General features: G+C 38.3%; 1 protein-coding gene and 1 long non-coding RNA gene across 4 annotated transcripts in view; both read right to left on the bottom strand.

Moving 5' to 3' along the window:
* Nucleotides 1-3583, bottom strand: part of LOC100020352 (tetraspanin-36-like) — a 52387-nt gene extending 48804 nt beyond the window's left edge. For 2 of the 3 annotated variants that reach the window (XM_016431390.2, XM_007486670.3), the window contains exon 1: nt 3259-3582. The gene's annotated coding sequence lies outside the window, so the exon portion shown is untranslated. Of the gene's footprint in view, nt 1-3258 lie in introns of all 3 variants that reach the window. The other variant, XM_056824422.1, reaches the window with a different exon arrangement.
* Nucleotides 3584-4537: 954 nt separating this feature from the next.
* On the bottom strand, nt 4538-16648 carry LOC107652088 (uncharacterized). The gene is made up of 3 exons (XR_001629520.2): nt 16534-16648; nt 7486-7668; nt 4538-4633 (listed from the first exon to the last, which is right to left on the bottom strand). It is a non-coding gene; the product is annotated as an uncharacterized LOC107652088 (long non-coding RNA).
* Nucleotides 16649-17122: the final 474 nt, after the last annotated feature.

The raw sequence follows: 17122 nt of genomic DNA, 5'->3' as shown, positions 1-17122 counted from the left end.
TCAGGGATGGAGGGTTGTCATGAGGTTAAGGTAATAGGACAGGATGCACTAATCTTGAGGTCCCATGACCTGAGTTTGTGATTTTCCTCAGGGATAGTTTGACCATGCCTTTTTTCCATGTGTGCTCCACTTCTCACTTTCCATCCCTCCACTCCCACCCCTACTCAGTGAACTCAGTGACTCTCAGATCCAATATAAAGTCCAGATAGCTCTTCAAAATATGACTTTTTCCTGTCTTGCTAGCCTTTTTAGCCCTTTACTTTGCTCCCTTGATCCATATTCCCCTCAGCTACCTGCTTGTTATTCTTTCTTTCCACACTCATCCCCCCTCTCTGTGGATTGATTTTCTTCCACATCTAAAGAATGTTGTCCCTCCCTCCTCACCTCTACTCAGGAATATGCTAGTCAACTCCACTAGGTCACTAGGGTTAAAATCAATGTGAGCATCTATGCCTCAGAAATCATGCTACAACTCAGACCTTGATTTATGGTTTTGTTGAATTGTAGACATAAGAAAATATTGATACAGATTAAATTTCAAAATTTAACTTGTGGTTCATTTTTTTTTCTCCCAGAGATACAGTTGTTAAATATTTTACACCCTTTCCTACCCTCTTATTTCCCTGCTCTTCCTTCAAGCTGTGGCTCAAGTCCCTTGCTTTTTTTTCCTAGACCTTGCTTGGTCCTTGTCCTTCTAGCAGCTAGTGCTAAAATAGCCTCCCTTCTACTCTGTTTGGATTTAGTTATCTACAGGATATCTGTTGTTTCCCAACAGGAGTAACTTGAAAGCAGAGATTGTTTTTACCTTTTGTTGTATCCCCAGACCTTAGCTCAGAGTCTAGCACACACTAATTGCTTAATAAATAAATGTTTTTTTCATTGACTGAATCCTGGATCTTTAATTTACAAACCTGCCTGGCATGGACAGGGATTAAACTATGATTACAGGGATTTGGGATTGTGATGAAGCAGGCAGAATCCCACATACATGCACAGCATAGAATGAGAGAGAGAGAATGAAAAAGAGCTTTCGGAGATTTAGTTCAACCTTTTATTTCATGGAAGAAGAAAATGAATCCTAGAGAGAATTGATTTGCCTAGAGTCCCGTAGGTAGCAAATGATAGATCTGGGATCTGAAACTAAGTCTTTTGCTGGCCTTTCCATGCTAATATAGACAACCAGGTGGTATAAAGTGTTGAACCTGGAGTCACAAAGAACTGAATTCCAATTTGGCCTTGAACATTTTACTAGTGGTGTGACCCCCTGTGCAAGTCACTTAACTTAAGCCTGCCTCAGTTTTGTCAACTGTCAACTTGGGATAATAAATTTGTTTTGGGATAATTTGTTCATTAACTTAGGAAATTGGGAAATAAAGCTGGCACACTCAGTTCTTTGGAAAGGCCATCATGGCAGTGGGGAGTGAGACTATAATCACAGTTTAATAAGGTATGGAGGGCATAGAGACAAATGACACATAAAGTAGAGACAAGCAGAAAAAGGGTGATGAATGGAGAGATAGATGGTGTGTGGGGATAGGGGAAAAGTGGTGAAGGAGGCCAGGAAGTATAAGGAAGAGGATGAGAAGGCAGAGAAGCAGAGAGAAACATTCACATAACCATGGATGATTATGGTTGGGACCCCACAGAGAATGGACCCACCTGATGGAGAGAGACAAGTGCTTAGGGATTGCATTTTTATAGGCTTTGGGGGGAAACAGACTAACTTTTTCTCTGTACCATCTTGGGGTTTGTTTATTAACATAATCCAAATCGCCTCAAAGTTGTTAGTAAAACTTTAAAGTTAACAAACCAACATCTCACAGTGATCAAGCAACAGATGATGTTCTGCTAGTCTTACTGAGGATGTCTAGAGCTTATCTAAGATTTACATATGGTAGGACCAAAAAATTCTGACAGCAAAGCTTCCCATGATTTAACACATAGTATCACTAGATTGTGATTTTTGGTTAATAGAGGATGGCACTGTCTGTATGTGACTCATAGGGTTCCCCTTTGCCATCTTACTTCTGATAAGTTTACATTCAGTCATTTCAATTGTGTCTAACTCTTTGTGATCCCATTTAGATTTTTTTTGGCAAAGATATAGGAGTGGTTTTCCATTTCCTTCTCCAGCTCATTTTACCTATGAAGAAACTGAGACAAACAGGATTAAGTGACTTGCTCAGGGTCACACAGCTAATAAGTGTCTGAAGTTGGATTTGAACTCAGGAAGATGGGATTTCCTTACTCGAGACCTGGTACTCTATCCATGGTACCATTGAGATATCCCATTTTTATATAACTATTCTTTGCTCTGAAATAAGTTTTTATACCTTATGAGTACTCAATAAATATTTAAAATCAAATCGTAACTTTATCCTGATTACTTATAAACTTACTATACTGACTAAAGAGGGGAAGGGGTGTAATCAGGTAGGCCAGAACAAGCTCCCAGAAGTGTTGTGAGGATTGAATGAGATAATATTTATAAAGTGCTTAACACACTTTCTGGTGCACAGTAGGCACTTTATCAGTGTTTGTTTCATTTTTTTCCTAGTACTTCAACCTTTTAAGATAATATACATGTCCCCTAGATGTCTAACAATATATCCCTGAGAGCACTTTATAGTTTTTAATCATCCACAGATTTAATCTTAAATCCTTCTTGAATCTATTGGGATTTTTAGCTTGTACTAACATCTCTTGGTTCTAGTAAGCAACTCTTAATTGTATATTTATGAAATTATTCCCTTATGTCTTTCTCAATTCTCACAACATTTAAAGGTTTGAATATTACTTAATTTAGAACTGGATGAGACCTGAGAGTTCTAGTCTCATACCCTTATTTTGCGGGGGAAAAAAAGGCTAAGGCTGAGATGAGTGATTTGCTCAAGGTCATTCTGCTAAGTTATACTCTGTTAGTTATAACACAGTAGGAATCTGAGCCCAAATCTTTCTGATTCAGATTTAGTGTACTTTCCATACAACATCCTGATCCCAACATGCTAGGACTTAGTGACCAATAGAAGCTAACCACCATTTATAGTATTGCTATTTAAGGTTTATAGAAAGTACTTTATTATTATTATTATTATCTCTAGCTACCTGAGCACCTAAGCTAATATCTAAGTTCGTATACTTTCACTGTATTCACATTCTTCATGATTTTGTGAACATCTGAAAAGAATTCAAAACTAATTACAAATAAACTTTGTGTCAATGGGGAAAATAGGACCAAAAAGAAGTTAAGGAACTTACCCAGGTTCATATAGAGGTTGTCAGCAACCTCAAAAGGAACCTCAAATGTCTGGATCTCAGTTCTCTTCTTTGGTTATTAAAAAGGCACCTTCCTCTAGCATAAGGTTGATGCTACTGATGACCAGCTTTCAAAGAGCTATAATAGTCAGGAGTGCCAGGAGAAAAGTGGAAGAAGTAGAGTCCTATGAGTTCCTCAATAGCTAATAGTTACGATATAGTACTTTGGACAGTTTTAAAGTAACATGTGGCCAAATCCAGGCCTCATCTCTCTCTATATATATATCTATATATATATTTATATATATATATATATATATATATATATATATATATATATATATAAAGATATAGATCACCCTGACTGCATAAGGGACCACAATGTAAATGTCATCCCCTTGGTGTGCCACAGAGACCAAGTAGAGAGAAAATATCTCTGCCCAGGTATCTAATGTGAGTGAAGCAGATGATCTCACAATATGTGTTTATGACTTGCAAATTAGGTTGCAGATTCATTATTTTTAAATAATATTTATTTTCTCCCCCAAATTCATCATTCATTCCTTTTTTATAACCTAAGATTAAAATAACTTATTAGATCAAGGGTCCCAAATTTAGGTATTTGCTTAAAATAACCCTTTAATCCAAGTTACACCTACAAAATGAGATACACTAATAATCTGCTTGATTCTCCTCTTTTAACAGTAAAGAACACCTATCTTCCTTGTTCCTCCCTTCATTTGATCTTCTACCAGGTGTGTAGTGTGTTCACTGAGGACTAGTATCTCTGGTATGAGGGCTGCAGAGCCATTTTAAGGGCTGCCCACCATCCCAGGAAGTTGTAGCATGAGCATGAGCCACACTTTGGTCCAACCATCTCAACAGATGGGCTAAACCAGGTTGAGGGTAAGAGAAGGCCTTAAACTCATCAGTGAATTAGAGGAATCTCTACCCCAAGCAAGTGAAGATGTTCTCTGGTGCAATGGAGGGATGAGGACAATTTGTTCCAATAGCTATTAAGACAGCTGAGGTAGACACTATAAAATGCTTAGAGTTTGGTCAGGCATTGAAGGTGCCAAGGTAACCCACTGCATCCTGGGCCATCATCAGTCATCCTTGCACAGGGAGGGGGTTGCACAATCATTGGCTCCTAGGCTCCTCTCTCCTAGGTGTGCATGATGGGTACAAAGTAAATGCTGAGCAAATCTATTGGATTTAGGACATGGAAAGAGCCTGATTATACCCATAGCCAGGCCACACCAAGAGTTTTTATGAATAGTACCTTCTTTTTTCTTTCTTTTTTTTTTTGCTGGAGGAAGGGAAGAAGTGCTCTCTCTTGGACTATTGGAAACTCACAGAAGACAATCCAGATCTCCATCTGGAGGAAAAGGGAAACATTTTATGACTAAAACCTAAGAAATCATAGTGGTGGGGGGCAACTTGGTAGCACAGTGGATAGAGCACCAAGCCTGGAGTTGGGAGAATTTGAGTTAAAATCTGGACTTAGACACTTCCTAGCTATATGACCCTGGGCAAGTCACTTAACTCCAATTACCTACACCTTAATGTTCTCCACCTTGGAACCAAAATTTAGAATTGATTCTAAGACAAAGCAAAAAAAATCATAGTAGGGCTTTTCATAGGATAATTCTTTACTCTGAAATGTAGTTTTATACCCCATGGGCACTTAATAAATATCAGTTGGCTAAGGACAGCCTAGTGGCACAATGAACAGAGCACCAGGTCTAGAATCAGGAAGACCAGAATTCAAATCCAACTTCAGACCCTTATTAGCTGTGTGACCCTGGACAAGTCACTTTATCCTATTTGGCTTAGTTTCTTCATCTGTCAAATGACCTGGAGAAGGAAATGGCAAATCACTTCTATATCTCTGCCAAGAAAAATCTAAATGGGGTCAACAAAGAGTTGAACACAACTGAAATGACTCAATAGCAACTATGATTTACAGTCTTAGTCACCTAGAAAATTAAAAGGCTAAATGACTGCATAGTGTCACAGTCAGTAGGTAGCAGAAGAAATATAATATATATCACTAATGTAAAAATTTTAGTTCTAGAAAGCAGTGAAAGTTGAGGAATTCAACAATGCTACTTGATTAGATGGTGATCAAATCAGTCACTACTTAAAGAAATTAATTGACTTTTCATTGGAAGGACAAATTTTTTTTTCAGAATGAATTTGTTCATCCCAAACAGAAATATTTCATATCAAAACAGTGACTACAAGTATAAAGTTGGCTGGTGTCCTCCTCCTCCCCCACCTCAAACTCCCAAATACTCTCTGATGAACAGGAACTGAGAGTGTTCAGATAAGTTATACTGATCTGCTCAGATTTCACAGATATCACCAGCTCACTTCCACACTGGCATAGGACTTGTGGAAATGCTGGAGAAACCACAAAGTGCCATAAACACCCTCTACACAGAATAGTGATAGCCCTGAGGAAGGACATCCAAGATAAATACCAAAGAACTGAGCCCTCCACCATTCTGTTCCTTTCTGGCCTGCACTCATTTTTTTTTTATGCCAAAGAATGCACAGCTCCCTACAACTAGGGACAATCTCACTATTCTCTAATACTAACCAAAGGGTGGACTCCACATCCACCATATTCTACCCTATACCAGCAACTTGCTTAATATCTGGTGTTCTTGTACTGAGCACTCATAATCTGACATATTCTAAGTCCATATTGACCAACCTATGGCACATGTGCTAGAGCATGCCAAAGGGGAATGCTCCCTTTCCCCTCTCTACATGCATCTGAGAACATTTCTCACATGACTGGCCCCTTTGCCTAGAAACCCAATGGGAGCTCTTCCTCCCTCCCCTGTCTGAGGTAAGGTGGGGAGCTCACATGAGGCATAAGGATTGTAGTCTGGGCACTAGGTCTCAAAGTTTCACTATCAGTGTTCTAAGCTATAGGTCTGCTTGCTGGAGTCGAGGTAGGGTGGAGTGAAGGGGGATAAAGACTCCCCCACAGACTTTTCAGAGATCTCAGACTTACTTTGCAAACATCAACTTTAAACACAAGTCAAGACATTATCTTATGATGTCATCAGTCTTCTCTGAAAACTAAGAATGAACAATAGCAACAATTCAGATATAATCCATAATCAACAATCAATCAATCTACAGGGTTATTACACATTACATCACTCATTCTACAGTTCAGCTGAGCTAGCCTTCTTGCTATTCCTCACACATGATAAAGTCTGGCTTTTGCCCAAAGTGTTCTTCTCTTGCCTGGAAGATATTGTCTCCTTACTTCCACATCTCAAAATCCTCCCTCTAAAGTTCAACTCGGTCTCCAGCTCCTGCATGAAGTTTATTCTTATTCCCCAAAAGACAATTGCTTCAGATTCACTTTGTAAATATTTGGGGTCTACTTATATTAATGTATACATATTGTTTCTCCTATAGGATGTAAGCTCCTTGAAGGTAAGGAGCCTTATGAATATTTTCAGAGGTGGCTCTTCCAGATGCCAGTAGTCAGGAGAGACAAGAGGCTTGTGTCTTCTGGAGACACTCACCCAGAGTGCATTTTGATGGACGGTACAGACTAGTCACTCTCCTGACTCTCCACCATTCCTTAACTGCTTTCTTCTTCCATCACCCTGAGGCAGCCATTTCCCATTGGTGAGCTTCTCTCAGAACAACTATTTTGAGGAGGGCCCTGACAAGGTCTGCTTTGTTCTTTAAACCATCTCCCTGTATAGGTATTTTCCTCTCATTTCTATTCCCTTCTCTTTTTTTTTCCCAGAATCCTTTTATATGCTGTCTTCCCCTACCAGAATGTAAGTTTCTTGAGGGCAGGGACTATCCTTTTTTTCCTTGTATTTAAAAAAAACAAAACCTCTTACCTTCTATCTCAGAATAGAAACTAAATATTGTTTCAAGGCAGAAGAAAGTTAAGGGCTAGGCAATGGGGGTTATGACTTGCCCAGGGTCACACAAATAAGAAGTAACTGAGGCTAGATTTGAAGCCAGGATCTCCTGACTGCAGGCCTGACTATCCCCCATGCTATCTAGCTACTGCCTTTCCCCCCTTGTATTTTATCCCCAGTGCTTGGGGATCGTAGAACATCAAAGGAAAGAATACCAAAGAGTGGATGGTCAACTTTCATATGCTACCGCAAAATCAAGAATAAATTCTGAAAAGTAGTCAGTGTATTTGATAAGTTAGAGGTTATTTTTTTACATAATTACCATTTGTTTATTAGTGATGAGCCCATCTTACACAAGGCGACCTCATTCAAAAGAGTTGATGAGCAAGTCCTTTTAGGTAGTGTCCATTGTCTATAATTGCTTCATCCAGTGCTTCAATTTCCAGGGAAATTACTTTCTCAGTAAGAATAGCAGTTGTCCCTTTCTCTCTTGGGTACTGTTGACCTGGGAGAACAATTTCAGGAGAATAATGGGAAAAGAAGACAGATTTCAGTATGTTGAGGAGTGCATAATGAGGAAGAAAAAGTAGCTGCTTTAAAGGAGTTTGTCAAGGATAGGAAGAAGAGAGATGGAATGACAAGTGAAAAAGGTAGGAGGAAGGTCAAGTCAAGCTTTATTTGATTTTTTATTTTGTTTTAGGATAGAGGAGTCCAGAGTATTTTTTTAAGTCGGTGGGCAGGGAGAAACTCAACATAAAAGAGGAAAACAATATGCACAATGACTATTGCAATGTAAATGGAAAAAATAACAAAAACTAAATCTGAACCTTTCATAATTATGTCAGAACTTGTCTCCAAAGTGGAGAGGAGAAAATGAATCTTTTTCATCTCTTTATAGTGGGGTGGGACATTGCATATGCTGAAAGACATTGTTAATATGTTGGTCATTTTGCCAGACCACATTTTTTTCTCTTTTTTTTCATTTATTCTCATAAGTGATGGCTCACTGAGTAGGAAAGCTATATTCAGAAATTAATGTGACGTATAAAACAAAAGATATCAATAATTAAAACAATAAAAGTATACATGATGGGGCAAGGTGGTGAGCTTCCTGAAGAATGAGAAAGTCAAAGATTTAGAGCTGAAAGGGACCATAGAGGTCCTGGAATTCAACCTTGTCATTTTACACATAAGGACACTGAAAATGAGAGACGTTAAATGGTATGCCCAGGTTAACATAATTAATTAGTGTCTGTTCTATCATACCACCTAGCTACTACAAAAGTTTGGAAGAGAGAAAGGAATATGTGATGGGGAGATAATAGGAGATTCATAAATGAGGGCCCTAGGGAATTTATGTAATATAATTTATAATATATTAAAACAATTTTATATAACATTTGATGATCATGATAGTATGACCAGTGAGTGATTCTGGTGTTTAAAAGGATGAGGATTAGTTATCTGCAAAATACTTACAAATAATTGCTCAGTCCCAGGAAAATCAGGTTTTACTATAATAAAGAAGTTCCTTGTTCCTGACATTACCTTTGGCATTGAAAATAATAATAATAATAACCAGCATTTAAAGTTTTCAAAGCATCTTATATACATTATATCATTTAATCCTCATAATAAGTATATGAGGTATTAACCCCATTTTATAGGTGAGGAAACTAAGGCTCAAAGAGGTTAAATGACTTACCAAGAGTCATAAAACTATTGTGTGTCTGAGAAAAGTTTCAAACTCTTCTTCCTGACTCTAAATCCAGAGTTCTATCCATTATGCCACCTAGTTGTCTATGTCTAACTTCATTATGAAAACAGTGAATTTCTGTTTCTATTGGAGTTTCATAGTATTCTGGAAAAACAAGTTTTTTTTTCTTCTTCTTCTCCACTGAGCAAACCTGTTAATTCTCTAGATAGAAAGAAGCAATTTGGACATCTTTCTTCAAAACCATTCAAGGGAATTTGGTCCGTACTTTGGTTTTTCATTCAGGGTGCTTCTTTCCCAAATGGCCACCAGATGGTAGGATAGCATCATTTTCTGGGGGAATAAGACTGAAAACTAAGATGGAGAGTTAGGTGCAATCAACGGGTCAGAGCTTTGATAATTATGAATCAAACGTTTTAGGTTTCATTTTGCTTTTAGCCAATAAATCTGCTTCCCTTATACCAACTGAGATTAAAGTATTCCATCCTTCTCTCATTTACCAAAACAAGGTAAGAGAGACAATGAGAGATGACAAGTAGAAAGCATACAGCTGGTTTCCCAAAGAGCAGTATTATAAATACATGATCTGTGGTCACATAGTTTCTTATTTGAATTATTCGATAAATAGATAGCTAGATACATACATACAAACTTTGATATAATTATACAAACTTTAGTAATTGTTTCAAGTGTAAAGGAAACATGCTATGAAAATTTAAATAATGCAGTTACTTGACAGGATTTATACTAGACCTGGAGTAAGAAGGCTTGGGGTCAAATGCCAGGTCTGCTACTTAATAACTATTTTACTTTGGTTAAGTAACTTTCTTTCTCTTGGCCTTAATTTTCTGTTAAATGGGAGGGTGGTGGAGGAGAGGGGAATGTCTTCATGTGTATTGGGTAATTTTGATGTACCTTTAGCCTCTAAATCTATGATCCTCTGACTCCAAGTTGTCAGGTTGCACACCATTTAAGAATCTTCTAAATCACAAAATGTAAAATAAATAATTTTGACTACATCAAATTAAAAAGGGTTTGTACAAACAAAACCAATGTAACTAAAATTAGAAGGGAAGCAACAAATTGGGGAAAAAATCTTCATAGAAACCTCTGACAAAGGTTTAATGACTCAAATCTATAAAGAGCTAAATCAATTGTACAAAAAATCAAGCCATTCTCCAATTGATAAATGGGCAAGGGACATGGATAGGCAGTTTTCAGATAAAGAAATCAAAACTATTAATAAGCACATGAAGAAGTGTTCTAAATCTCTTATAATCAGAGAGATGCCAATCAAAACAACTCTGAGGTATCACCTCACACCTAGCAGATTGGCTAACATAACAGCAAAGGAAAGTAATGAATGCTGGAGGGGACGTGGCAAAGTAGGGACATTAATTCATTGCTGGTGGAGTTGTGAACTGATCCAACCATTCTGGAGGGCAATTTGGAACTATGCCCAAAGGGCGATAAAAGAATGTCTACCGTTTGAGCCAGCCATAGCACTGCTGGGTTTGTACCCCAAAGAGATAATGGGGAAAAAGACTTGTACAAGAATATTCATAGCTGCGCTCTTTGTGGTGGCCAAAAATTGGAAAATGAGGGGATGCCCTTCAATTGGGGAATGGCTGAACAAGTTGTGGTATATGTTGGTGATGGAATACTATTGTGCTAAAAGGAATAATAAAGTGGAGGAATTCCATGGAGACTGGAACAACTTCCAGGAAGTGATGCAGAGCGAGAGGAGCAGAACCAGGAGAACATTGTACACAGAGACTAATACACTGTGGTATAATCGAACGTAATGGACTTCTCCATTAGTGGCGGTGTAATGTCCCTGAACAATCTGCAGGGATCTAGGAGAAAAACACTATCCATAAGCAGAGGACAAACTGTGGGAGTAGAAACACCGAGGAAAAGTAACTGCCTGACTACAGCTGTTGAGGGGACATGACAGAGGAGAGACTCTAAACGAACACTCTAATGCAAATACTAACAACATGGCAATGGGTTCGAATCAAGAACATATGTGATACCCAGTGGAATCATGCGTTGGCTATGGGGGGGAGGGGGAGGAAAAGAAAATGATCTTTGTCTCTAATGAATAATGCTTGGAAATGATCAAATAAAATATTATTTTTAAAAAAAGAAAGAATCTTCTATAATGAATATGCATTTTTAAAAAACCTTTATTTTCTATCTTAGAATCAATATTATATAACTCTTTCAAGACAGAAGAGTGGAAAAGTCTAGGCCAGTGTTAGCAAACTTTTTATAGATTGTGTGCCCAAACTATACCTTCAAGCTACCTGTGAGCCCCTCTACATTTTCCCAGACAGCAGAGGGAGGGAGTACTCTCCTTGGGCTGCTGAGTGGAGGAGTAGGGCATGTGAAAAATGTCCTTGGCCATTGTAGAGAGGGGGAACGGAGCAGTTCCCTCTGGCACATGCGTCATGTCTTCGCCAACACAGGTCTAGGCAATGGGAGGGTAAGTGACTTGTTGAGCGAGGGTCCCACAGCTAAGAAGTGTTGGGGTCAGATTTGAACCTAGGGCCTCCCATTTCTCGGCCCACCTCTCATCTACTCAGCCACTGAGTTGCTCCCCAAGTGAATAACTTTCAGTTGCTCACCTCAACTATTTTATGAAGACTTGCTAGACCTATAGTAAAGACTTATGAGTGAACAAAAGTGAACAAAGTGAACTGCCTTTCTTTGCTATGAGGGTAGCAATAAAGGTAAGAAAATCATTCCTGCAAACACACTCTAAGTATCGTGGTGGATATCCACTGCTGATCTCAGCAGGCTCCTGGTATGGGTGAGACAGATAAATAAATGTTGCTGATCTAATTAGGCTTATTGTTTGCTAAACATAATAAAATATAAGGTACGATGACACTTCAAGGTGTTTCCCATGTTCAAATACCTAAATGGATCTATGAGCTCATTTATTTGGGTGTTTTCTCCCAGGATAAAGATTGCAATTGATCCCTGTCTGCCTATCCTGCTGAACTCTCCTACATGCCTTTCCATTAAGTTGCCAGAGGGGATCCACTTGACCTGCTAGAGTTCTTCCTCACATTCTCTTGGACTGCTTGCCTCCATCTCTTAGCTTTGCTTACTGACCAGCCCATGTCGTCCTCTTGTACATTATCATTGTATTTTAATTCTTGTTCTTTTTCAGAGATCCTCTTTGTTTATAGAGTGTGTCCTGCTCACACAAATCATGTGCTTCATGTTGGGTTTCAATTTTCACTTCATCAGAAAATCCTATGCCCCACAGTCATACAACAACACTGGCAGAATTTAGGTTTTAAAATGATGAGATTTTGTTTCTAGAAGTTAGGGCCCTCTCCTCCTCTGGTTTAATTCTGTACCCAACTCATTGTCCAAGTACATAATTTTGCTCCACAGGTACATACTAATGGGTAAGATCTATAGTTTGTCCATCCACTGCATATCATGATCTGGACAATGGATGTTCTTCATCTACTTGGTCTTTCCTATGTGAATGGTCAGGTCAAAATCTTTTGAGTAGTTACAGACCTTTTTTAGGCATTCCTTTGATATTCTAGGACTTAATACAACTAGCACAATGATATCAACAAAATTATCATGTAGAAATATATGTATAACCCAGATCAAATCACCTGCCAGCACTGAGAGGGGGAAGGAAAGAGAATGGAGGGAAGTTCCATCATACAACTTAGGAAAACTTGCATGGAAATTTGTTACATGAAATTGGTTTAAAAAAATACAATAAGGAAAAAGAAGAAAAAATCATCTGGAGGACTTTATCATCTACAGGGAATTCTTCTTCATCTTAAGTTATGCATTGGACCTCTCCTTGATAGGACCCAGACATCTTCCTCTTCTATATCTCATCTGATATTTATGATCAGAGGCTTGTTGAATAAGGTTATTTCTGTTGTATCATTCAGAGTGTCTTGAATGATTTTTATATATGGTTAGGAGATACTTTCTTGGAAGACAGCCTTTTCTACTGAATAAAATGCTCTTTCATAATTAATGGACTACAAGTGTAGTGGAATCTTATATTCTTTACATCTTTTGATCAAATTATGAAAGGGTAAAGATGTGTTCCATTATAGGATATGGATTGTGAAAAGCTGCCTCTTCCTAACTAATATCTTCATGTGTGTAGATGAGTTTCAAAAAATATTTTAATAGATGGGAAAACAAGATTCCAAAGATAGCAAAAAAAAAAAGGAAAGAAGGAAGGAAGAAAGAAAGAGAAAGAAAGGAAGGAAGGAAGGAAGAAAGAAAGAAAGAAAGAAAAAAGAAGAGTCATATGTACAGAAGTATTTATTGTGGGTTATTTTATAGTATCAGAGAAAGGAAAACTATTGTTATCTATCAACTGGAGAATAGTTGATTAAATTATGATATATGGATGTAATGGAATATTATTATACTGTTAGAAATGATGAGATTGTTTCAGAGAACCTTGGGAATGTTCTTATGAACTGATGTAGAGCAAAGTAAGCAGAACCAGGAGAACAATATGCACTGATGACAATATAGGGAAAAACAATTTTGAAAGGTCTAAGAATTCTGATCAATGAAATGACCCATCATAATGCCAGAGTATCAGAAGTATCCACTGAATCTCTTGACAGAAAGATAGGAAATGGAATCAAGCTACGGAATGAGACATATTGTATGACATCACCCATGTGGGAATTTGTTTTGCTTGTCTGTTTATATTTTTCAATACATCCCTCCAAAGAAGGGGAACTGAGTATTTGGAAGGTTAGAATCATAAACAAATTGTATACCTTTGAAAGTGACATGTTGTAGTGATTATGTACTTGAAAATAAAAGTAAACTACATAATAGAGAACATAATTTCATGCAAAAGAGAAATAGATCTATATTGTCAATGTTCTCTCATTTTAGAAAATATTCATAAGGCTCATGTTTTTAATGCTTTTTATATATCCCTTGCATACCTAATGTTAAAATTAAACACTATTCCATCCAACAACAGAGATAACAATTCAATAACCCTCTGGTAATAATAATTGGCTTTATATAAGATCTGGAAAGCTCCATTCTTTATCTCTATGGGCTTCACAACAACCTTCTGAATTAGGAGCTACAGGAAGTATCCCCATTTTATAGATGAGCCTCAATAAAGACGAAGAGACTTGCCTAAGTAAGCTAGAAAGTGTCAGAGGCAGAATGTGAACCCTGGTCTTCCTGATGAAGCGGGGCAGCAGAAGATAAATAGTGAATCATGTTTCCCACCTTCTGGCTGAGGTGATGGCCTGGAGGCTAACATATAAGTATGTGAATTTATTTTGTTCAACTAAGCTTAATTGCAAAGAGGGAAAGCTTTTATTATGGGGCAGGGGGAGTAATGATAGTGATGGCAAAAATTAAAAAAGAAGAGTATCAATGAAACATTTTAAAAACATACAGAATGGAGTACAAGGAAGTTCAGAGGAAGACAGGTAAGTAGGACAGAAATGGAATTACTCTGATGAATTCAGTATGTACATAATAGAGATTCATGGATTCACACATAATCTTTTTTAGATGGAAATGATGGTAGTTGCTGTTTGTCAAGTTGAGAATAACAATAACAAAAAAATGCACAAAAGAACATGTTGGCCCCACTATACCCCCCCCCCCCTCATAGCCATGGGCTCTGAAGGCTCCCACCTCTGCACTCTGCCCCAAGGGATACACTTTCTCTTTTCAACACTCTCTTGCTCACTGCACTCAAGTAATATTGTAACCACATTTCCTCACATTTTACCAGCACTCTGTTTACTTCTTTTTTTTCTTCAAAGTTTTGATACTAAGTAGTAGTGCCAAGGCAGAAGAATGGTATAGGCTAAGTAACTGAAGTTAAGTGACTTGTCCAAGGCCACATAGCTAGGAAGTGTCTGAGGCCAGATTTAAACCAGGATCTCCAGGCTCCAGACGTGGCTCTCAATCCACTGAGCCACTAAGCTGCCCTAACTGCTTACTTTTTGATACCCCTAAAAAGCACCTGAAAAATTATAATCAATTGCTTGTGCTTCCAGCCATCCCTATAGCTGTGAAAGCTGAGACAGAAATCTTACCTTGCATAAGTCAGTATACACATCTCTCTTCTTCAAACAACCCAACAGGAAGTAGAAATGCAGATAAAAATGTATGATTTATCATTGTTTATTTGGGTATACAATTTGGGGTTTTGGTTTTCAAAGATCACTCTATTACAAAAGTGAATAATGTGGAAATAGGTTTTGAGTGATAATATATGTATAACCCAGTGGAATTGCTTGTCAGCTCTGGGAGGGTGAAGGGAAAAGGGGAGGGAAAGAACATGAATCATGCAAGCATGGGAAAATATTTTTAAAATAAAATTATATTAAACAACCCCACAGCATCCCAGTTTCCTAACAGAATTTCTATTTTCAGTATTATTTGCAGGTTTCTCCTGTACCTTGAAAGTAAATTCAGAGGTCTTAAGTGAACTTGGGCAAGTCACCAAATATATTCGTATAAGTAATGGGGTTAATGCTTATTGCATCTTGTCAGAAGAATTGATTGATTACTCAAACTGACTCCATTTCAAGGAAACAAGCCTTATTATAAGAGAAAATAGTAACAGAATAGCTAGTATAGTAAGTAATTAAGGTAAGGCAGGGAGGTAAGTAAAGGTAGGGAGTAAGAGAATAAAATGTAAGAGTGTAAAAAGGAAAGAGTGGGTAGGGGTTTTCAGGAATGCTTTTATCTTGATTAGTTACTAAGGAAGGGGTCATTTGTTCCGGCAGTTGCCTTGGGTCTCCTGGGAAACTGATGTCACTTTACCCATGGTCCACTTTGGTCTGCTTGGCTTTACCCAAGGTTCATTCTGTTTGCCCACTGGGGAGAGTAAACTGCAATGTAAACAGCATGCTAATGATATGCTGAGTATCAGGGGGCAACTTTGCTCTTCTGAGCAGATTCTCAGGAAGGCAGTGAGTGTGGAAATTGAGCATTGTTTCAACCTAGTCCTGTTTACCTGGAAAAATGAATCACCTGTACTTGATGTCCAGAGACCTCCAGCCAAGTCCCTAGGTTATATCTAAAGATTGATGTGAAGAGTTTTCTCATAATTGTGAATGTAAACAACTCATTTATCTTATATGAAAGGTAGCCTCCTTCTAATCAGCTGGTTATTGTTTCTCTGTTCTTTCGAATCTGTAAATCTATTTGGGAGGGTTGGTGGAACATTTCAGCCCACATCAAATGTTTGTGATTTTCAGTGAACCACTAATCCACACCTAGAATGTGTCTTGGACTTGGGTAGTAGGAGCATCCAGGATACTACATATTAATTAAATTTATTTTAACAAGGATATGTTAAGTATTTCCTTTATACCAGTCATTGTGGTAGGGATTGGGGATACAAATTAAAAAATGAGGTATTCTCTGGGACAACTAGGTGGTTCAGGGGATAGAGTCCCAGGCTTGGAGACAGGAAGTTCTGGATCCAAATCTGACCTCAGACACTTCCTAGCAGTGTGACCCAGGGCCAGTAATTTAACCCCAGTTGCCTAACCTTTCCTCCTCTTTTGCCTGGAACCAATACACAACATTGGCTCTAAGATGGAAGGTAAGGGTTTAAAAAAAAAGGGCAATTCTTGGAGGGACACTCACAGAAATGAATTTCTAGTGGCAGAATTTCCAGCACTGTGGCAATTGTATTGGTGATATATTGTGTAGGGTTTTTTTTCTGAAGGTCTCTGGCTGACTTGTAGTCTTAGGGATATCAGGAAGACCTGATATCTTAATAATAATAAAACTGACACTGAGTCCTTTTATGTCTCTGTTGGGTATCACGGTGCTGTTAGGTAGGTATTGTTATGCAACTAGTACTTTACAACAATTACATATCATGAATAGCAACATAAAGTGGAGTGGTGGTTAGGGCCCCCTTTTCACGTCATGCTTTAGATTATTGGTCCTGTGCAGCAAGAAATGCAAGAATAAAAATAAAAAGCACCATCGCCCTTCACCTTGCTCTTGCAGTATTGTCCATAGGCTTTAACTATGATCAGCATGCATGGGGTCGGGGCATACGAATTGGGGTGAGGGTGAGAGAATCCTCCCAAGAAGCTGAGGGCTCACGAAAGGGAAGCCCTGCTCCAGGGTCCACACCCATCGCAGTCCCGGTGCAGCCTAGAGCCTAGCAGACCCAAAACCCTGTCTGGAATCCAGGTCTCCAGAGGAACCACCAGCTCCGGCG

The sequence above is a fragment of the Monodelphis domestica genome, chromosome 3 (assembly GCF_027887165.1).
Source record: "Monodelphis domestica isolate mMonDom1 chromosome 3, mMonDom1.pri, whole genome shotgun sequence".
Taxonomy (NCBI): domain Eukaryota; kingdom Metazoa; phylum Chordata; class Mammalia; order Didelphimorphia; family Didelphidae; genus Monodelphis; species Monodelphis domestica.
The sequence above is the reverse complement of the archived record's forward strand: the minus strand, read 5'-3'. Positions and strand labels throughout refer to the sequence as shown.